General features: G+C 37.6%; 1 pseudogene across 1 annotated transcript; it reads right to left on the bottom strand.

Moving 5' to 3' along the window:
• Positions 1-6,142: 6,142 nt before the first annotated feature.
• LOC306655193 (ubiquitin-conjugating enzyme E2 D3-like) lies at positions 6,143-7,082 on the bottom strand (annotated as a pseudogene). Its single transcript has one exon. The product of its transcript is annotated as a ubiquitin-conjugating enzyme E2 D3-like (transcript).
• Positions 7,083-22,693: the final 15,611 nt, after the last annotated feature.

Below are 22,693 nucleotides of genomic sequence, written 5' to 3'. Positions count from 1 at the left end.
AACAACTCCATTTGCAATAGCCTCAAAAAAAAAAAATACTTGGGCATCAATCTAACCAAAGAGGTAAAGATCTCTACAATGAAAACTACAAAACAATGAAGAAAGAAATTGAGGAAGACCTTAGAAGATGGAAAGATCTCCCATGTTCTTGGATAGGCAGAATTAATATTGTCAAAATGGCCATACTACCAAAAGTGCTATACAGATTCAATGCAATTCCAATTAAAATCCCAATGATGTACCTTTCAGAAATAGAGCAAGCAATCATGAAATTCATCTGGAAGAATAAGAAACCCAGAATAGCTAAAGCAATCCTTAGCAGGAAGAGTGAAGCAGCGGGTATGGCAATACCAGAACTTCAACTATACTACAAAGCAATAGTAACAAAAACAGCATGGTATTGGCACCAAAACAGACAGGTAGATCAATGGTACAGAATAGAGAACACGGACACAAACCCAAATAAATACAATTTTCTCATACTAGACAAAGGGGCCAAAAATATGCAATGGAGAAAAGATATCCTCTTCAACAAATGGTGCTGGGAAAACTGGAAGTCCATATGCAACAGAATGAAACTAAACCCCTATCTCTCACCCTGCACAAAAATCAACTCGAAATGGATCAAGGACCTCGAAATCAGACCAGAGACTCTGCATCTTATAGAAGAAAAAGTAGGTCCACATCTTCACCTTGTTGGCTTAGGATCAGACTTCCTTAACAGGACTCCCATAGCACAAGAAATAAAAGCAAGAATCAACAACTGGAATAGATTCAAACTAAATAGCTTTCTCTCAGCAAAGGAAACTATCAGCAATGCAAAGAGAGAGCCTACAGAGTGGGAGAATATCTTTGTCACTCATACTTCAGATAGAGCACTAATTTCCAGAATATATAAAGAACTCAAAAAACTCTGCACGAAGAATACAAATAACCCAATCAACAAATGGGCTAAGGAAATGAACAGACACTTCACAGAAGAAGATATACAAGCAATCAACAGATATATGAAAAAATGTTCACCATCTTTAGTAATAAGAGAAATGCAAATCAAAAGTACCCTAAGATTCCATCTCACCCCAATTAGAATGGTGATTATCAAGAATACAAGCAACAACAAGTATTGGAGAGAATGTGGGGAAAAAAGTACACTCATACATTGCTGGTGGGCCTGCAAATTATGCAGCCACTCTGGAAAGCAGTGTGGAGATTCCTTAGAAAGCTTGGAATGGACTCACCATTTGACCCAGCTATCCCACTGCTTGGCCTATACCCAAAGGACTTAAAATCAGCATACTACAGATATACAGCCACATCAATGTTCATAGCTGCTCAATTCGCAATAGCCAGACTGTGGAACCAACCTAGATGCCCTTCAATTGATGAATGGATAAAGAAACTGTGGTATATATATACATGGAATATTACTCAGCTATAAAGAATAATAAATTTATGGCATTTGCAGGCAAATGAATGAAATTGGAGAATATTGTGCTAAGTGAGATAAGCGAATCTCAAAAATCCAAAGGGGAAATGATCTCACTGATAAGCGGATGATGACACATAATGGGGTGTGGGAGGGGGGCAAGAATGGAGGAAGGAGGGACTGTATAGAGGGAAAAGAGGGGTGGGAGGTGTAGGGGGGAAGGAAAAAACAACAGAATGAATCAAACATCATTACCCTATGTGAACGTATGATTACACAAATAGTATGCTGTTACTCCATGTGCAAACAGAAATAACATGTATCCCATTTGTTTACAATAAAATAAATTAAAAAAAAAGGGGGAGAAGACTTTTTTCAGACACACAAAAGGTGAAAGACCCGCATGATAAAAAATGCTAAAGGACCTCTTTCAGGTAGAAGAAAAGTAACACCAGCAAAATGACCATACTACCAAAAGCTACAGATTTAATGCAATTCCTATTAAAATTACAATGACGTTCTTCATAGGAATAGAAAAAAACAGTCATGAAATTCATTGGAAAAATAAGAGGCCCAGAAGAGCCGAGCAATCCTTAGCAAGAAAAAAGAAATAAGAGTAATCACAATACCACAACTTAAACTATACTACAGAGCTATGGTAACAAAAACAGCATGGTATTGACACCAAAACAGATACATAGACCAATGGTACAGAATAGAAGACACAGAGACAAATCCACATAAATACAGTAACAAAATGAGATTAAACCCCTATCTCTCACCCTGCACAAAACTCAACTCAAAGTGGATGAAGGACTTAGGCACCAGACCAGAGACATTGCACCTTCTAGAAGAAAATGTAGGCCTAATTTTCCATCATGTCAGCTTTGGAACCGACTTCCTCAATAACTGCTGAAGTGCAAGAAATAAAATCAAGCATCAATAAATGGGATGGAATCAAACTAAAAAGCTTCTTCACCGCAAGGGAAAGAATCAAGAGCATGAAGGGAGAGCCTACAGAATGGGAGAAAATTTTTGCCACCTGCACTTCAGACAGAACATTAATCTCCAGGATATATAAAGAACTCAAAAAACTTAACATCAAAAAACAAAAACTGCCAGGTACAGTGGCACATGCCTGCAATCCCAGCGGCTCTGGAGGCTGAGGCAGAAGGATCACAAGTTTTAAGCCAGCCTCAGCAACTTAGTGAGGCCCTAAGCAACTCAGTGAGACTCTGTCTCTAAGTAAAATACAAAAAAAGGCTGGGGAGGTGGCTCAGTGGTTGAGTGCCCTTGAGTTCACTCTTTGGTAACAAAAAATAAAAAAAGAAAAGAAAGAAAATATCCATCTCTATGACCCTGACAGATTGTATTGATGTCATGACCCCAGGTAGGAGTACTAGGAGGAAGAGCTACACTTTATTTGAGCCTGGCTTCAGAGGGAAATGTTCACTAAACTTCTATAGATAAGACCCTGCCCAATATACTCAAATTGTAGCCAAGCACTGAGACCATCTCATGCCCAATTCAACCAACCAGAAAGAGGGCCTCATTGTGTAATAAATTCGTCAGGAACTGTACATGGGCAAACTGTTCAGTAACAATAATGGCTCCAGGAAATAATAATCTTTCTTGAGATTGGCAGAACTGAAAAGCGAGTCGTGACTAGGGGATTAGGATCAGAAGTGTGTCATCTATTTCAACCACTGTGAGAAGGTACCCACCAGCCTGTGGTTACCCATCACCTCCTGTAAGGAGGGACTCACTAGTCTGGGAACACTCCATCAGCTGCCTACATACACCACACCTAACTCAGCTTCCCAGTGAGACTATCAGTAGTCCTCCATGTTCTCATCGAGCTGACATTTTTAATAAAGTTGCCCTCCTTGCCTCAACACCTTGTTTAATAACTTAATAAGCCTGTTGTGTGGTGGGCTGCCAAACTTGGGTCCAGGAACAAATTTTTCTATGTACTTCATCATCTATCACCATGACCCCTCTATGAGAAGCCAGAGTCAGTAACAAAGAAATGACAGCTTCTAGTGTTTGCCATTTAATGATTTTATGTTCTTTTTGATTTCCATCATTTGGACTCACATCTTACTTTTCCAGACCTTCCCTACCTCATGAGACATTTCAAATTCACGGGTGGCCTCACAATATCTACCACCATCAATATGTTAAAAAAAAATATATATATATTTTATATATATATATGACTCAGGGTGTAACTCAATGGTAGAGTGCTTGCATCCACAAGATTCTGGGTTGATTTCCAGTACTTAACAAGTTAAATTAAAAAAAAAAAAAAAAGAAAGAAAGAAAAGGATAAGGAAAAGAGAAATGTGTATCAAACAGATAGAAGTGAGAACCCTGATTCCTCTTTACATTTTTTTACAGTCCAGAGGTCTTTTTTTTTTTTTTTTTAACACCTGTCTATTAAACTGTGAATTCATAGTTTGCAGCAGCTCAGACTCCTTTCCATTGGCTCTCACAAAGGGTGCTTCTCTAGGCGTAACAGGCTGGCACTTCAGCTGAACCCAGTTCTCTTTGCTTTGGTTTCCTTCTTTTGTGATCATCTTCCTTCCCTTGTTTCAGGTTCGGGTGATGGTTGAGTACTACATGCTCAGTGTGCACACTAACTCTCGGGCAAGAATCTTGCTCTTGCTTGCTTACAACAGTGCCAAGGGCATGCTGGGGAACACCATGGACACTAGCACTTTGTCATGGTAACAACACTCATGGGACATTCCTTTGTGAACAGTACCCATTCCCTTGATGTTTGCAATATCACCTCTCCGATAAGGTCACTTGTATGGTGCCAAAGGGAGGTTCCATGTTTTCTTTTGTTATTGTTGTCCTGGGGAATCGAACTCAGAGGTACTCTACCACCGAGTTACATCCCTAACCCTTTTTAACTTTTTGCCCTAAACCTAATATCTGAAATGCTCCAAAATCTAAAACTTTTTGAGAACCAACCTGATGCCACAAGTGGAAAATTCCACACCTGAACTTCTGTGATGGGTCGCAGTGGAAACACTTCTAGCCCCAAGCATTTCAGGTAAGGGGTAGCAACCTGTATTACACATTTTATCCCATCACATCTATTTCAAACACGGTGAAAATCCATCACCTATAATTTTACCCTGTTGGTATTCACCCCCAAATTTCAGGGATTTTTATTTTTTGTAATTGTAGATAGACAGAATGCCTTTATTTTATTGTTTGGTTTTTAATGTGGTGCTAAGGATCGAACCCCAGTGCCTCACACATGCTAGACAAGTGCTCTGCTACTGAGCCACAGCCCCCAGACTCAATTTCAGGGATTTTCAAGGTATATCATTCCTTTCAGGTTATTTGAATCTTCTGAAGATATTTTCCAACGGGAAATCTCTCCTGTTATTTATTTTCATTTACTGGAGATTGAACCAGCAGGGGTGCTTTACCCTGGGCCACATTCCCAGTCCTAAATTTTTGTATTTTAAGCTGTGTTGCTTAGGGCCTTGCTGAGTTGCTGAGGCTGGTCTTGAAGTCATGATCCTTCTGTCTCAGCTGCTGGGATTACAGGCATACACCACTGTGCAAGGTTATTTTCCATTTTTTTGATGTGAATTTCCTAGTGGGTATGAAATGGAATCTCACTGTTGATATGCATTCCTTAAAGACTAGTGACAATCAGCATATTTTCATGTGGCTATGGTCATTCAGATACCTTCTTTGGAAAATGTCTATTGTAAACCTTTTGCTCATTCCTAAATTGGGTTGTCTTTTTGTTGTTAATTGTAGATCTAGTATTCTGGATTCTACAGACTATTAGATATATATGATTTGCAAATATTTTCTCCCATTCTGTGGTTGTCTTTCTCTTAAATATTTTATTCTTTTATCTTTCTGTGCTTTTTTCAGGATAGTTTCTTCTGATCTACCTTTCATTTTCTTAGTATTTGACTAAGCTGATCTATTTTTATTATGGTATTTTCTTATAAAAAAATTTTTTTTTTAGTTGGAGATGGACACAGTATCTTTATTTATTATTTTTATGTGGTGCTGAGGATCAAACCCAGTGCCTTACACGTGTGAGGCAAGCGCTCTACCACTGAGCTACAACTCCAGCCGCTTACGGTATTTTTTATTTCTTTTGTGTGTGGTACTGGGGATTGAACCCAGGGGCAATTTATCACTGAGTTATATCCCCAGTCCTTTTTATTTTTTATTCTGAGGCAGGGTCTCACTAAGTTGCCAGGCTGGCCTTGAACTTGAGATCCTCTTGCCTCTGCCTCCTGAGTCACTAGGTTCATAGGGGTGAGCCACTTCGCCTAGCATAGAGTCTATTTTTAGAATGTCAGTGTAACTAAGTCACTTTTCTTTAAAGATAGTGTTTTCCAGCTGTATCTTTATCTACCTTTTATGCTCAACCTGTCTGGACCATTTATGTTTTAGATATGTATCTTTTAAATAGAATATATTTGCTTAGTTTTTTTTTTTTTTGGTTTATGCAACTTTATTGAAGAAAAATAAATCAATTACTAGCAGAGCTATTAGTTGATCACTCATCCATTGACAACTTGCATCATTTATTATACAGTATATTGGAAGATAGATTAACTAATAGCTCCAAGCCTCCTAACAATTTAAATGAAAATTACAAAATGTTTTGAGACCCTATTTTGGAATACAAAGGGGTGTTTGACTTCCAATTTCCCATTCTCTGTAGAACAAGAACAGGTCATTCTTTTTATTGACATGCATAAAATACATCACATTTTCTGTTCTGCTGATGCTATAAATTCAATACCAATTCTCCAGCCACATCAGTTATGAGCATAAAGTATATCATGTAACCTCAAATCTCTAACAGTGGAAGGTTTAAACAAAATGGATGCTTCTAGAATAATGCTGCTTCTTTTGATGTGACAGCTGAGCATCCATCTCCCTCCCCCTCGGATGATTTCTTCAGCATGTTAGAGCAGTGAGGAATGGTTTAGTCTCATAACCAAGTGAGAGTGAAGACATTGGTCACGTAATACACATGCTCCATTTAAAAAAAAATTCTGAATCTTGGGCAACTGTTCTCTTGTAACTACTTTACAGTTTCTAAAAGCAGTTATTGTCCAAAGCTGGAAGAACTTAAGTCTTCTCAGATGAGCATGTGAATGAATGGAGGGAGGTAAACAAAAAATAAAATTAAAAAAGATGAGGTCTGTTAGGGGAGCAGCCGGATAAGAAAATCAAAAAAGGAACAGTAATTTAAAGTTTATTCCAGCTATAATGCAGGTTATTCTGACTTTAAGGTAGTATCACATGGCATACTTCCTGAGTCCATTCCCGAGATATTCTGTTGTACTTATCTCTGTCTGTTTTATAGATCTGTGCAATCTCTGGCACTAAAGGGTCATCTGGGTTTGGATCACATAGCAGGGAACAAATGGATAAAAGAACTTTAGAAATAGTTAAAGCAGGAGACCATTGTGATCTTAGAATATCGAGGACAAATGCTGCCATTACTGTAATATTTGGATGATAAATTCTTGTTGTAAATGCAACCTTAGGTGGTTTGAAGGGGTAGTCTGTAGGAAAATGAATTGTCAAAAAGAATACACCACCTTGATATGGGCTGTCATTAGGTCCCATGAATTGTGGCTTGCCAATGAAACATTATCCATCCCCAACTGGACCTGCAGAACATTGTGCTGGAGGGTCACGGGCCAAGTCACTAAGTTCCTTATTAATCCGTTTTCAGCGCCATAGTCTGTGCTTTCGTCTGGCTCCCTCACTATCTCGGTGTGTGCTCAAAAGTCCGGCCAAAACTCTTGATTATCCGGGCGGCGGGGAAGGATTGTCTCTTCGTCTCACACCCGCTGTGCCAGACACAGGCGCTTCCCACGTCCGGGGCGGGCGAGAATCTGTGCCACCCCCTTTTCCTTCTTCTTTTTGGACAGCCCCTTCATACTAAACGGATCGGAGGTTGGACTGGGACGGGCGGGGGACGGAGGCGGGTCATGGGCTGGAGGGGGGTGGTGGACCTATTTGCTTAGTTTTAATCCACTGTGATATCTATTTTTTGACAACTTTATCTTACAGTTTTTTTAAAAAACATTATAAATTATTTATTTTTATGTGGTGCCGATGATCCAACCCAGTGCCTCACACATGCTAGGCAAGTGCTCTACCACTGAGCCACAACCCCAGCACTTCACTAGTTTTATTGTGATTGTTGATATATTTGGATGTTTATGCCACTTAATTTTTCAAATTTATTTGTTGAACTTAAAAAATTCCTCTCTTTTCTTTGTCCCCTTTGTACTGATTGAGTTCTATTTTTTTATTACATTTTTCTTCTTCTGTTTGAAGCTGTATGCTGTTCATTTTTAATAATTTGAATGATATAGACTGGGTGTTGGTGTGCGCCACTCCTGTATTCCCAGCAGCTTGCAAGACTGGAGCAGAGGATTCCAAGTTTGAGCCAGCTTCAGCAAGTTAGTGAGACCCTGTCTCAAATTAAAAAAAAGGATAGGTGATATAGCCTCAGTGGTAAAGTGTCCCTGGATTTCAATTCTCAGTACCAAAAAAAATTTATAAACGTATAACAGATAATATATATTATGGAATATATCTGTACCATATTATGCCCTCATAATAGAGTATAAAGTTAATTGATATCATAACCCAACCCTGGAATAAATCAGTGTAGCTAGGACACATTTAATCTGATCACTCTACCTTTCAAATTACAATTATTGCTGTCTGGTCGTTCATTGTTTTAATTCCAGAAATTGGAAATTATTAATACTATGATAGTATTTGTCTACATATACTTCCAAATTTGCCAACTTCTTGTTTATTGTTACTTACATTTTCAGAATTTTTGAAGCTATTATTTTCCTTTTCTTTAAAACAACTTGCACATATTTTACTTACTCGTTTAAGAGCTTTCTTATGGTACATAAAATCTTATGTGGTTGATGCCAACGTTGTTCACACAGAGGGGCGAGTTTTGTCTTTGTTTCTGTGTTTAAGGTTGTACAACTGCTGCTGTTGATGTTGGTTTATTTTCTTTCAGGATCAAAGTGGTTTCTTTCATATAAAATCCTATTTTAAAATATTTTTCAGAAAATTTGTTCCTGGATTCTTTGCTTTGCATAATTATACCTAAATGGTACCAGCATCCTAAATCCACCAAGATAAATCCTACTGTATCATCACATGATCCTTTAATTCTGCCTTCCTCTTCTGAGTTCCCCAGTTCAAGTGTGGGGGGCCAAGAAGGGAGTTTTCTTTCATTTTCTTTCTTTTAAAATACATTCCTAAGAAATTTCCTTTGTGACGACCTCTTGTTGATGAACTCTTCTGTTTTTCTCTGAAAAAAAAAAAAAATCATTTTGCCATTATTCTTCAAAAAGTTTCTGGATACACAATTACAATTTGAGGTTATATAATTTTTTTCTTATTGGTTAAATATAGTTTTGCTAGCAGAGCAAGGTGGTGCATGCTTGCAATTCCTGCTGCTTGGGAGGCTGAGGCAGGAGGATCACAAGTTCAAGGCCAGTCTGGACAATTTAGTGAGACAGGTTCAAAATAAAATAAGGCCTGGGGCTGTAGCTCAAGGATACAGTGCTTGCCTAGCATGTGGGAGGCCTGGGTTTAATCCCTAGTAACACGCACTTGCATACGCACACACACGCTCACACACACACTCCACTGACCTGTCCGTTGTTGATAAGTCTGAAGGCAATCTGAGTTGTCTTCCTTGTTGGTTATCTTACTGGTCTGTGGTTAAAGGTCTTCCTTTGTCTTTTCATTTTGTAGGACACTATAGATTGGAAATAGATTTCTTTTTATTATCTACTTGATATATGTTGTGTTTCCTGTATGTCTCTCTTTTACCAGTACTAGAAAATCATAAGCCATGATTTCTTCAAATCTTGCCTCTCCTTCATTCCTTGATTTTTCCTTCTTTGAGATTCTGGTTAGATTATGTTAGAACCTTTCCTTCTGAGTTCACTTGTTTTCCATTTCTTTATGTCTCTGTGTTGAAGTTTAAAAAAAAAAAAATTAAAAAAAAATTTTTAAACATGGGTTCTCTCTAAGTTGCACAGGTTGTTCTCAAATTTGCAATCCTCCTGCCTGAGCCTCTCAAGTGGCTGGGACTACAGGGGTTCAACATGCCCAGCTCTCTGTGTTATATTTTTGTTGATATTTTTCAATTTTATCTTCTAGGTCATGAGTTCTATCTTCAGTTGTACTTAATCTGTTGTTATGTGCATTCATTGTGCTTTTTTTTTTCACTTTTGAAAATATATGTACATAGCTGAATCTAAATTTTAATTGATTAGCAAACAGGCAATTATTCTTCAGACTTTAAGCAAAAATATATGCTGATATATACTTATTTAATATATATGATACATAAGTATATATACTAATTTATATGCTTATTTAGTATATATTTGATTTTTAAAGTATATATACATATTTCTTATACTTATTTAATATACATCATATATAATAGTATATATACACATGTCCTAATATACATAGACTTATTATATATTTGCTTATTTAGGGTCTTAAGAATTATTGTCTGTTTGCTAATCAATTAAAATACAGTTTCAGTTATATACATACATTTTTAAAATTTATTTTTATTGTAAACAAATGGGATACATGTTGTTTCTGTTTGTACATGGGGTAACAGCATACCATTTGCGTAATCATACATTTACATAGGGTAATGATGTTTGATTCATTCCATTATTTTTTCCTCCCCCCCACCCTTCCCACCCCTCTTTTCCCTCTATATAGTCCCCCCTTCCTCCATTCTTGCCCCCCTCCCACACTCCATTATGTGTCAGCATCCGCTTATCAATGAGATCATTCCCCCTTTGGATTTTTGAGATTGGCTTATCTCACTTAGCACGATATTCTCCAATTTCATCCATTTGCCTGCAAATGCCATAAATTTATTCTTTATAGCTGAGTAATATTCCATTGTATATATATACCACAGTTTCTTTATCCATTCATCAATTGAAGGGCATCTAGGTTGGTTCCACAGTCTGGCTATTGTGAATTGAGCAGCTATGAACATTGATGTGGCTGTATATCTGTAGTATGCTGATTTTAAGACCTTTGGGTATAGGCCAAGCAGTGGGATAGCTGGGTCAAAAGGTGGGTCCATTCCAAGTTTTCTAAGGAATCTCCACACTGCTTTCCAGAGTGGCTGCATAATTTGCAGTCCCACCAGCAATGTATGAGTGTACCTTTATCCCCACATCCTCTCCAATACCTGTTGTTGCTTGTATTCTTGATAATCGCCATTCAAATTGGGGTGAGATGGAATCTTAGGGTGGTTTTGATTTGTATTTCTCTTATTACTAAAGATGGTGAACATTTTTTCATATATCTGTTGATTGCTTGTATATCTTCTGTGAAGCGTCTGTTCATATCCTTAGCCCATTTGTTGATTGGGTTATTTGTATTCTTCGTGCAGAGTTTTTTGAGTTCTTTATATATTCTGGAAATTAGTGCTCTATCTGAAGTATGAGTGACAAAGATATTCTCCCACTCTGTAGGCTCTCTCTTTGCATTGCTGATAGTTTCCTTTGCTGAGAGAAAGCTATTTAGTTTGAATCTATCCCAGTTGTTGATTCTTGCTTTTATTTCTTGTGCTATGGGGGTCCAGCTAAGGAAGTTTGATCCTAAGCCAACAAGGTGAAGATGTGGACCTACTTTTTCTTCTATAAGATGCAGGGTCTCTGGTCTGATTTCAAGGTCCTTGATCCATTTTGAGTTGAGTTTTGTGCAGGGTGAGAGATAGGGGTTTAGTTTCATTCTGTTGCATGCGGATTTTCAGATTTCCCAGCACCATCTGTTGAAGAGGATAGCTTTGCTCCATTGCATATTTTGGCACCATTGTCTAGTATGAGAAAATTGTATTTATTTGGGTTTGTGTCCATGTCCTCTATTCTGTACCATTGATCTACCTGTCTGTTTTGGTGCCAATACCATGCTGTTTTTGTTACTATTGCTTTGTAGTATAGTTGAAGTTCTGGTATTGCCATACCTTCTGTTTCATTCTTCCTGCTAGGGATTGCTTTAGCTATTCTGGGTTTCTTATTCTTCCAGATGAATTTCATGATTGCTTGCTCTATTTCTGAAAGGTACATCATTGGGATTTTAATTGGAATTGCATTGAATCTGTATAGCACTTTTGGTAGTATGGCCATTTTGACAATATTAATTCTGCCTATCCAAGAACATAGGAGATCTTTCCATCTTCTAAGGTCTTCCTCAATTTTTTTTCTTCAATGTTTTGTAGTTTTCATTGTAGAGATCTTTTACCTCTTTGGTTAGATTGATTTCCAAGTATTTTATTTTTTTGAGGCTATTGCAAATGGAGTTGTTTTCCTCATTTCCCTTTCAGATGTTTCGTCGCTTGCATATAAAAATGCTTTAGATTTATGCGTGTTGATTTTATAGCCTGCTGTTTTGCCGAATTCATCGATGAGTTCTAGAAGTTTTCTGGAGGAGGTTTTTGGATCCTCTAAATATAGAATCATGTCATCAGCAAATAGTGACAGCTTAAGTTCCTCTTTTCCTATTCGTATCCCTTTAATTTCTTTGTTCTGCCTAATTGCTCTGGTTAGAGTTTTGAGGACAATGTTGAATAGAAGTGGTGAAAGAGGACATCCCTCTCTTGTTCCCGATTTTAAAGGGAATGGTTTCAGGTTTTCTCCATTAAGAATGATGTTGACCATGGGCTTAGCATAAATAGCCTTTACAATGTTCAGGTATGTTCCTACTATTCCTATTTTTTCTAGTGTATTGAGCATGAAGGGGTGTTGTATTTTGTCGAATGCTTTTTCTGCATCAATTGAAATAACCATATGATTCTTATCCTTAAGTCTATTGACATGATGGATTATGTTTATTGATTTACGGATGTTAAACCATCCTTGCATTCCAGGGATGAACCCCACTTGATTGTGGTGCACAATTTTCTTAATATGTTTTTGGATATGGTTTGCCAATATTCTGTTAAGGATCTTTGCATCTATATTCATCAAGGATATTGGTCAAAATTTTGTTTCCTTGATGTGTCTTTGCGTGGTTTGGGTATGAAGGTGATATTAGCTTCCTAGAATGAGTTTGGTAGGGTACCCTCCTTTTCTATTTTCTAGAATACTTTGAGAAGTATTGGAATGAGTTCTTCTTTGAAGGTCTTGTAGAACTTGGCTGAGAATCTGTCTGGTCCTGGGCTTTTCCTGGATGGTAGATTTTTAATGGCTTCTTCTTTTCATTGCTTGGTATTGATCTGTTTAAATTGTGTATGTCCTCCTGGTTCAGTTTGGGAGGAGCATATGTCTCTAGAAATTTGTCAATGTCTTCTGTAGTTTCTATTTTGTTGGAATACAGATTTTCAAAGTAGCTTCTCATTATGTTCTGTATCTCAGTCTATCAGTGTCTGTCGTGATATTTCCTTTTTCATCACGAATTTTAGTAATTTGCGTTTTCTCTCTCCTTCTCTTTGTTAGTGTGGCTAAGGGTTTGTCTATTTTGTTTACTTTTTCAAAGAACCAACTTTTTATTTTGTCAATTTTTTGAATTGTTTCTTTTGTTTCAATTTCATTGACTTCAGCTCTAATTTTAATTATTTCCTGTTTTCTACTACTTTTGCTGTCATTCTGTTCTTCTTTTTCTAGGGCTTTGAGTTGTAATGTTAGGTCATTTAGTTGTTGACTTTTCATTCTTTTCTGGAATGCACTCCATGCAATGATTTTTCCTCTTAGTATTGCTTTCATAGTGTCCCGGAGATTTTCAATATGTTGTATTGTCGTTCTCATTTACCTCTAAGAATTTTTTTATCTCCTCCCTGATGTTTTCTGTTATCCGTGTTTCATTCAATAGCATATTATTTAGTCTCCAGGTGTTGGAGTAATTTTTGTTTTTTATTTTGTCATTGATTTCTACTCTCAGTCCATTATGATCTGATAGAACACAAGGCAGTATCTCTATTGTTTTGCATTTCCTAAGAGCTGCTTTGTGGCATAACATATGGTCTATTTTCGAGAAGGTTCCATGTGCTGCTGAGAAGAAAGTGAATTCGCTCGTTGATGGATGGAGTATTCTATATATGTCTATTAAGTCTAGGTTATTGATTGTGATATTGACTTCTACGGTTTCTTTGGTTGGTTTTTGTTTGGAAGATCTATCTACTGGTGACAGCGGTGTGTTGTGTGTTAAAGTCACCCAGAATTATTGTGTTGTGGTCTATGTGATTTCTGAAATTGAGAAGGATTTGTTTGATGTACAGGGATGCACCATTGTTTGGGGCATAAATATTTACTATTATTATGTCTTCCTGATTTAGGGTTCCCTTAAGCAGTATGAAATGTCCTTCTTTATCCTTTCTAACTTTGGCTTGAAGTCCACTTTATTTAAAGATGGAAACCCCTGCTTTTTTACTGAGCCCATTTGCATGGTAGGTTTTTTCCCATCCTTTCACCTTTAGTCTGTGGATGTCTTTTTCTATGAGATGAATCTCTTGCAGGTAGCATACTGTTGGGTTTTTCTTTTTAATCCATTCTGCCAGTCTATGTCTTTTGATTGATGAGTTTAGGCCATTAACATTCAGGGTTATTGTTGAGATATGATTTGTATTCCCAGTCATTTGGCTTATTTTTGGTTTTTAAGTTGGCTTGGTTTCTCCTTTGAGTGGTTTTTCTCTAAGGTAGTTCCTCCATTTGCTGACCTACATTGTTGTTTTTCATTTTCTCCTCATGAAATATTTTGTTGAGAAGATTCTGTAGCACAGGCTTTCTATTTGTAAATTCTTTTAACTTTTGTTTATCATGGAAGGATTTTATTTCATCTTCAAATCTGAAGGTTAATTTTGCTGGGTATAGGATTCTTGGTTGGCAACCATGTTCTTTCAGAGCTTGAAATATGTTGTTCCAGGCCCTTCTAGCTTTTAGAGTCTGGGTTGAGAAGTCTGCTGCTGTCCATATTGTTCTCCCCCTATATGTAATCTGATGCTTTTCTCTCGCTGCCTTCAAAATCCTATCTTTATTTTGAATGTTAGGCATTTTCATTAAAATGTGCCTTGGTGTGGATCTGTTGTGATTTTGTGCCTTTGGTGTTCTGTAAGCCTCTTGTATTTGATTTTCCATTTCATTCTTCAGGTTTGGGAAATTTTCTGCTATTATTTCATTGAATAGGTTGTTCATTCCTTTGGTTTGTATCACTGTGCCTTCCTCAATCCCAATAATTCTTAAATTTGGTCTTTTCATGATGTCCTATAGTTCTTGGAGATTCCATTCATGATTTCTTACCATCTTCTCTGTTTGGGCAACTTTATTTTCATGATTAAATATTTTGTCTTCATTGTCTGAGGTTCTGTCTTGCAATTGGTCTAGTCTTTTGGTGATGCTTTCGATTGAGTTTTTTATTTGGTTTATTGTTTCCTTCACTTCAATGATTTTTTTTTTTTTTTTGAGAATCTCTATCTCTTTGTTGAAATCATCTTTTGCTTCCTGCAGTTGCTCTTTCAACTGCTTATTGGAATGATCATTCATTGCCTGCATTTGCTCTCTTATCTCATCCTTTGCTTCGCGAATCATCTTAATCATGTATAATCCGAAGTCCTTTTCTGACATTTCTTCTAACATGCTGTCATTGGATTCTATGAATATAGAATCTAGATGTGTTTGGATCATTTTCTTCCCTTGTTTTTTCATGTTGTTCGTGTATCTTCCCCTCTAGCAGTGCAGATCTGGGGTATTGCAGATTTCCCCCTATAGGCTTATAGTGGCCCTATAGGTTTCCAAAACCCTTTCTTTAAGGGGAGATAATATTAGCAGTGCCCAAATCAAACACTATGCAATCCTAGACCAAATAGCCCCTATGAGGACAATAATAAAGTTGTCATAATAAACAGAATGAGTCAAATATTATCTTCAGTAAAACACATATGATTTGCAATAAGGTCTGCAGTTTCTAATGGAGGACAAGAGGATGCAGAGGGATGTAGAATGTGGCTGTTAATGGGATAAGAAAAGAATATACATAAGTTCTAGATAATACAAAGGGTGAGAGCGTAATCAAAAGAAATTGGATGTTAGCATGCAAAAAAGGGAGAGACTCTGAGGGAACAGGTAACAATAAGGAAAATGAGAGCAAGAACAAGTTAAAGAAATAAAAAAAATTTTCAATAAGGAAGAAAAAAGAAAAATCTCAAGTATAACAGTCATATAGTAATGAAACCTCCCAGTGTTCAGTAGCCGATGCATTGAGAGGGTACCTGACAATGAGCTTCAAGCCTCCAGCAGGCATCTCAGGTGGGGATTTTGCCCCTACCTGACTATCAGAGCTACAGCTTCCAGGATATCCAAGATGGCTGCTCTGGCTTGAAATGTGTTGGCAAACGGGGAGCTGCAGCTCAGGGTGTGGACGTGGTCAGTGGAGGTCCTGTAGGTGGGATGTGGTTGGTCAGGCAGGGATCCTGAGGTTGGGTGTGTTTGGTGTGGTTGTGGCGGAATCCTCTGGGAGGCCGGTTTGCAATCAGTTATTCAGTGTCCTGGTGATAGGGCGCAGTCAGTTGGTCTGGGGGTCCTGGCTGGCAAGGCAGCAGTCAGTTGATGTGAGGGCCCCCAGAGGCAGGGAGTGATTGTTTGGCTGAGGGATTCTGGACTGACGGGGCTCAGTCAGTCGGCCAGGGGTCCTATGGGGCCTGGGCTGTTGTCTCAAAATGGCAGCAGCCACGTTGTAATCAAACCTGCAGGTACAGTAGCAGTGAACTTCCAGGCAACAGCAGGCAGCTGGTGCTTCACTGGCGGTCAGCGATCAGTTTGCTGACTGTTGTCGGACGATCAGGAGGTGAACCTTGTGTGTTGGATGATGGATAGGTGTAAGGAAGGTGATGGACAGGCGAGAGGCAGGCAAATGGGGATGATAGGTGCCTGACAGTGAGTAATCTGCACTCAAAAAGGGCATCAATATGCTGGCAGACTGTAGGTCATCACAGCAGACAAATGGGGTAAACAGCAGGGGATCGATAAGGAGCAAAAACTGCCTCTCAGAAAACAGATATCCTCTGCTTGAAACCGTAGTTACAGAGTGACAAGGAACGCAGCCTCCCTCTAGTCTTGCCATCTTGGATCTCTCCATTGTGATTTTTAATTCAGTAATTATACCTTTTATTTCTTAAATAAGATTTGGTCCTTTTACAAACATGTTTAATATTTTATTTTTTATTTTATTTTTTTTGCTTAATACTTTGTTTTTGTTGCTTGATCATTTTGTAAATCCATAATTAAATTTTGCAGTGCTGGGGATCAAATCCAGGGCGTGGCATGTGCTAGGCAAGCACTTTACCACTAAGCTATATCCCCAGCCTTTTACTTATTTAAACATTTCATCCTTTGTTAATGTACATTCTGCATTTGACAATTCCAACAAAACAAAAAATCTTTTTTTGTTTTGTTTTGTTTGCAATACAGTATTAGAGATTGAATGTAGGGGTGGTCTACCACCAAGCTACATACCCAGCCCTTTTTAGTTTTTATTTCAAGATGGGGTCTTGCTAAATTGTTCAGACTGGCCTGAAATTTGTGACCCTTATGCATCAGCCTCTTGAGTGGCTGGGATTACTGTTGTGCACCTCTGCACCTGACTTTATTTTTTTTTTTAGGTCTTTGACTATTTTGGGCTAATGCTCCTGAGTACTCGGTGTGTCTTTTCAACATTTTCATTTTTTTTTTTTTTTTTTGATCCTGGGGATTGAACCCAGGACCTTGCATATTGTAAGAATACATTATACCACTGAGCTACTTCCAGAGTCCTTCACATCTTTTAAATTTCAAGTAAATTCTCTTGAATTATAGTGCATTAGCCTGGATGTAATCAGGAGACAGAAACCTGACTTTTGGAATAGAGAAAATGTTAAAAAACATATTAACTAAGCATAAACTAACTAGTTTCTTGAGAGGATGCAAAGAAAACACCAGGCTGTCATAGAAGTAGCAGCTAAAGTCCCCAGAGATGAAGGAACAAAGAAAGAACACAGGAATTATTAAAATTGAGGGGGGGGCCCATGGAGAAAAAAAGTAACCTTTGAGGGGCACTGGTATTGTTCTCTGAGCTTGGTTGGGTCTAACACCTGGAATCCCGAAAAGGTTGTGCGAGCTGGCTGGGGCCTGAGTCTCTTAAGGCCAGTGGGCATAACAGCAACTTCTCTCAAGCTGTGTGCACTGCAACCTGGACTCAGCTGCTGCTAGGAAAGGAGGTACTGCTGCCAGAAGGAAGCAGCAGTGCTGGACTGATGCTCCCAAGAGCCCCAGAGCTGACGGTGAGCACACAGGAAGTGGAGGAAAGAACAAATCTCCAGTCCTGCAGTCTCCCTCTAGTGCTGCTATTGGCAGACAGGATCCAGCAGAAAAGTGGTTCGCAGAGTTCCAACTTCTACTTTACATAGAAGAGGGTGGGTGTGAAATGAGATAAGTTTGATTGGCACATTTAAGTCTTTGTATTTCTCTTTGGATTGCTAGTCTTTCCCATTGCTTTGGATTTCTTTGAAGATTCCTAATACATGAATATTGAGTCTTCTCTATTCAATACCAGTTTTGAATTCCTTTTAAGCATTTTTTTTTGTTGTTTTTTGTTTTTGTTTTCAGTCCTGGGGATTGAACCCAGGGCCTGTGCATGTGAGGGAGGCACTCTACCAACTGAGCCATATCTCCAGCCCAAAGCATATTCTTTTGACTTACACTTTTCTCCTTTCTACACTCTATTTCTTTTAAGAATTAAGTGAATTAATCATTGAGTTTTCTCTTACTTAAGTTCTTCTAGTTTAATTTTTAAAGCCTTTTTTGTGTGTTTGTGTTCCCACCCTCCACACACTGGTGATTGAATCAGGGGTGCTTTTAACACCAAGCTACATCCCCAGTCCTTTTTAAATTTTTTGACAGGGTCTCACTAAGTTGCTGAGGCAGGCCTCAACTTGGGATCCTCCTGCCTCAGCCTTCTGAGTAGCTGGGATTACAGATGTGTGCAACTCTGCCTGGCTAACGTAATTTTATATATAACTTTTATCTTTTATCTTTTTTTTTTTTACTAGGGATTGAACCCAGGAGTGTTTTACCACTGAACTATATGCCCAGTCCTCTTAGAGACAGGGTCTCATTAAATTGCCGAGGTTGGCCTCAAACTTGTGATTCTCCTGCCTCAGCCTCCCAAGTCATTGGGATTCTAATGCACCTGGTCACTTTCTATAAAATTTTTTTGAAAGTTAGTTCTTACCTGTTTGGTAGGGATTTACTCTGCTATTTTATTAAATTTGTGTGTGCACTGCTGGGGATCAAACCCAGGGCCTCCTGCATACTAGGCAAGTACTCTTACCAGTGAGCTACTTTTCTACCCTTTGCTCTTTTATAATTTTTAAAATATTATTCCATAATTCTGTTGCTCAGTTTTATATGAAGTACATTTTCCTGTACTTCAGGGGACAGAATAGGTTCTCTTGACTCAAGGGTCAGGAAATTCTATTTTCCCCAAAATGACAACAGCCTAGTACTCAAGATCTGCTTCCCCTGCTTCTCTCACTTCTAACAATACCTTTCTTTTGCTTCTGTTGTCCCTGTTCTGCTCCATGTGGCGTTTACTACCTTAAAGGGGTTTTGTTTTGGAATGAAGTTTGTTAGTTTCAAAAGTTTCTAAGAACTTAAACCTTCCAATATCTCCAATATCTTCACAACTGCAGTTGCCTTAAATGCACCTTAAATGCAACCTTCAATTTGGCTGTTCACAAGTTGACATGCCATGTTTTTCAGAACCTGTTGACTTGGAGGATCTTCCAATCCTCACGTCATCCGTTAACTCAGTTTTCCCTCTATTAGCTTCTATATAGTCAATCCCACTTAGGTTTCATAGCTATTTTTTGAGTTCATTACGATCTGTTCATATTTTGGGACTCTGGTGATATCTGTCACCAAGATTTGCTGTAGCTGATGGACACAGATTTCGCCTTTAACTATCCCAATTGACATATATATATATGGAGGGATATGGGGAGATCAAAAACTACATGACTATTTGACATCTTTTTTTTTTTTTTTTTTTGGCAGTGCTGGGATTAAACCCAGGGACTTGTACATGATGGGCAAGTGCTGTACCACTGGGCCACATCCCTAGCCCAACCTTACTTCTTTAATGCACGTCTGGTAGGCAACTTTTTATTTAGGAATGTTTGCTAGTGATGATGATTTAAGAGGTAGCAGAGAACGATGATCTAAAGGCAGTCATACTGCCTTTTTTCAATTACTACCTTTTGCCTTTATTAGTTGTGATCCATAACCTTAGTTTCCTCTGTAAAGGAAAGGTTGTTGTAAAAACTAAATGAAATAATACATGTAAAGCACTGAGAAACGTACCAGATTATACAGGAGGCATTCCTCAAAGACATTCATTATACTTAACATAGTCTTCCTTTGGGGTCTAGACCCTTCCATCACAGACTTAAAAATGAAACCAAACAACCCCCAACCTTTGATCTATAACAAGATAGAAATCACAGAAAATGATTGAAAAACATACATGGTAAACAATGCTAACCTGAGGAAACTTTTAGTATTATGCAACTTCCTTACAATACAAGGAATGAAAATGTGCAGTTAAGTGTTCAAAACTGAGTTAACTAACACCTTTTTTTTTTTTTTTAAATCAATATAGTGGAAAAAAATAGGAAAATGATAAAACCAAATATAGGCAAAAATTTGCAGCAACAGACACTTTTGTTGGGAATGGAACCCATGGTCAAGTTAAAGTGGATTATGAACATAGCCTTGACCTCCAAGTCCACTTCTAGGCTAAGTATTCTTTTTAAATTTCTGGTAGTGGGGTTTGAAGGCAGGACACTAAACCACTGAGTCACATCCCCAGTCCTTTTTTCTATTTTATTTAAGACAGGGTTTCACTGAGTTGCTTAGGGCCTTGCTAAGTTGCTGAGGCTGGCTCTGGACTCACAATCCTCCAGAGCCACTGGGATTACAGGAGTGTGCCACAACATCCAGCTAGGTTAAGTATTCTTGAGCGAACCTTCCCAACTGGTGTCCCAGAGATGGGTGGGTTGGATAGGCCTTAAATGGCCATAGCCCTCAAACTTCTGTTATTCTAGTGAAGCATGCAAGTGTTGTTTTCTGTCATCAATGTACATGATGGTAAACAATCTCTTTTAGTATCTTTATTGGATTTTTTAAAGTTGTAAATGGACACAATACCTTTATTTAAAAAAATTTTTTTTAGTTGCCAATGGACTTTATTTATTTAATATGTGGTGCTGAGGATCAAACCCAGTGCCTCACATGGTAAGTGCTCTATCACTGAGCCACAACCTCAGCCTTCATTATTGGATTTCTACATTAGAAAACTAAAAACAAGGGCTGATCCTAATGGTGTATGCCTGTAATCCAAGGTACCTGGGAGACTGAGGCAGGATTCCAAGTTCAAGGCAAGTCTTGGCAACTTAGCAAGACTCTCTCAAAGTTAAAAAACAAAAACAAAACACAAAAAAACAAAGGCTGAGGATGTAGCTCAGTGGTAGAACATCTTCCTAGCATGTGTGAGGCAATAATTACGTCCCACTGAATTCCAGGGTTTTATCTATTCTCTGCCAGATCTCTAGCAGCTAGAATACTATCTGGTTCACAGTACTTGCTCAATAAATATCTGCTGAAAGTACAAAGATCTGGACATGCTTGGCTGAGTAGTACAAAGTGCAAAACTAGACGCAATATAAAATGCCAATTTAAACACAGCAGTATTAACTTGTATACTTATAGAATGGAATATTATCCAGCAGTTAAAATAAATTGAACTAAAGATACATGTACAAACCTCAAAAACAACAGAGTGAAATAAGACAAACTGAAAAGATGTACAATGCAACTTGTATAAAATCTGTACACATATAAATCCAGACTGTGTATTAGTTAAAAAATTACATATGCACATGCATCAAATAATCACTGCCTTTGGAAAAAAACAAAGGGAATGTTATCAGGAAATAATTGCAAGGGGGCTTCAATTTAATCTATAATATTTTACTTCAGAAATTAAAGTCCAGAAGTACAGTGAATTATGATGACTTAATAGGACTGGGTGTTACTTATGATCTTTGTACTTATATATATGTTAAAACCAACCTAATATTTTAATAATATTTTAAAAAGCAGGACTGATAAATCCAAGAATGTGTTAAAAAAAACTACTAAATAGAATCTTGTTAGCTTAGTTAAGAAAGAAAACATGAATATAGATCAATGAATAAAGTCAGAACAGGCATACAGAAATTAAGAATACTTTTCAAAACTCTAAGCAAATACATATGAAACAAAGCCTCAACAAAATCCTCTTTATAGAAAAAGCTATGAAATTATAAAAATGAATGAGACAAAAAGAAAGGTGCCAGAGACAAATATTCCTCAAAAACTCCCAAAATTCTAAGCCCAGATTTTTTTTTACCATCAAATTCTTGGAGAACAGATCTCTTAAAAGTTTAAATAGCAAATTTAAACTTTTCTAAAGTGTAAAGAAAGCAAAGAATCCTTTCTTCCATGGTTATTTATTTGAAAAATAATATTTCAAAAAACAGCTTAATTTTTGTTGTCATTCAGATGGGATGTATAAATAAAAAACACACCATATCTTAATTTTAATGTTTAAATGTGACAGTTCGAGAAAAGGAGATACAAATGGCTCAAATAAACAGATATTCAACCTTATTCTTAAACAAAAACTCCCCTGAGATTAAAATACCATTTTCAACTAATAACACATTTACTTTTCTTTGCAGTACTTGGGGTGGAACCCAGAGATTCCTGTGTTGGGTTTTTAAGTTCTACCACCAACCTACATCTCCAGCCCAGATCAAAATGTTTGCTGACTAGACTTACAAAGATTTGAGAACATAGGGACTCTTGTGCATTGTTGGTGGGACTATCAATTAGCACAATCCTTAGGGAAAGCAATTTGGCCAATATCTGTCATAAATTTAAAAATGTACAAATTTTCTGACCTAGGAATTCAGTTTCATCTTAGGGTAACACATTCATGTACAATATGATCCATGTACAAAGTATTAAATGGAAGCAATGTTTATAATAGCAAATGACTGCAAATAAAAATGTGTCAGCAATCAGCAAGCAATATTCACACAATGAAATCTTCTGTAGTTGTAAAAAAAAAAAAAAAAAAAAGCAAGCTACCTACTGGTAT

Source organism: Sciurus vulgaris (genome assembly GCF_902686455.1).
Source record: "Sciurus vulgaris genome assembly, chromosome: 1".
Taxonomy (NCBI): domain Eukaryota; kingdom Metazoa; phylum Chordata; class Mammalia; order Rodentia; family Sciuridae; genus Sciurus; species Sciurus vulgaris.
Note: the sequence above shows the minus strand (reverse complement) of the source record. Positions and strands in the feature narration are given on the sequence as shown.